Genomic DNA, 999 nt, shown 5'->3' on the forward strand with positions numbered 1-999 from the left:
TAAAATGCCTTAGGGATTATGATGATACTTTACATCTATTCTGAATTACATGCTATGCAAGACAATGATAAGGTAGGGTCTAAAAGTTTAAAATATCCTTGTTTATTTTATGGAGAACGAAAAATTGGAATGAAAACTTGAGAGTATCTGAAGTGGTCAACATTTCAAACTTTCGAACTAAAAGGAATGAAGTGGTTAACGTAAATTTGTCTTTTATTATCTTTTCCATAAGTTAATAGATTCCAGTGGGTTATGTGGCGACTAGAATGATAATGCTTCATATTTGAGACTTTTAAGGTCTGTAGTATACATTGATATAGCCTATAAAAATCAGTAGGTTCAGAAACTCTAAATTTGCCCTGTTTAGATCTATAATCAGACATATTAGCTATCTGGAGCAGACTTGTTTTGCACAGGTCTAAGAAAGCAAATTCATGACTAGGATTCAGGGTACTGTAGGCTAAGCAGTAATTGTTAGGCATGAAATAATGCTAATCACTGAGAGCTGTGTTATGGTATTTAAATGTATTGTTAAGTACTGTAGGGCCCTATCTTAGTAGGAGAGTGTACTGCACCAAACATTACACAGACACAGAATAAAAAGGAATTGCTACTCTGAAAAGCAAGTATGTGACTTTTTTATAGCCCCTTTCCATAATTCAGTATTGTCTGATCAGAATTTGTTAGTTCACTTGGTCCTTGTTTTTTGCGAAGTAGAAATCAATTCAGATTTAGTCAGTAAGACAAAAGAGGAAAATGATCTGCAAAAGTATCACAGAATTATTATTAATTAAACTACTGTTTTATAATTAATATGGCTAATAATTCTATAATTAGTTATTAAAAATATATCAAATCACCAAAGCCAATGGTAACTTATTTTTCATATTTCACACAAACATACAATCTGGAAAAATGGTTTATGATGTCAAGAAACCACATCTGGATGAAGTTTTTTCTCAAATTCTCTCTCTTGCATATATTACTTACATTCAGTCG

This window comes from Apteryx rowi, unplaced genomic scaffold (assembly GCF_003343035.1).
Source record: "Apteryx rowi isolate R43461 unplaced genomic scaffold, aptRow1 scaffold_1209, whole genome shotgun sequence".
Lineage (NCBI taxonomy): Eukaryota > Metazoa > Chordata > Aves > Apterygiformes > Apterygidae > Apteryx > Apteryx rowi.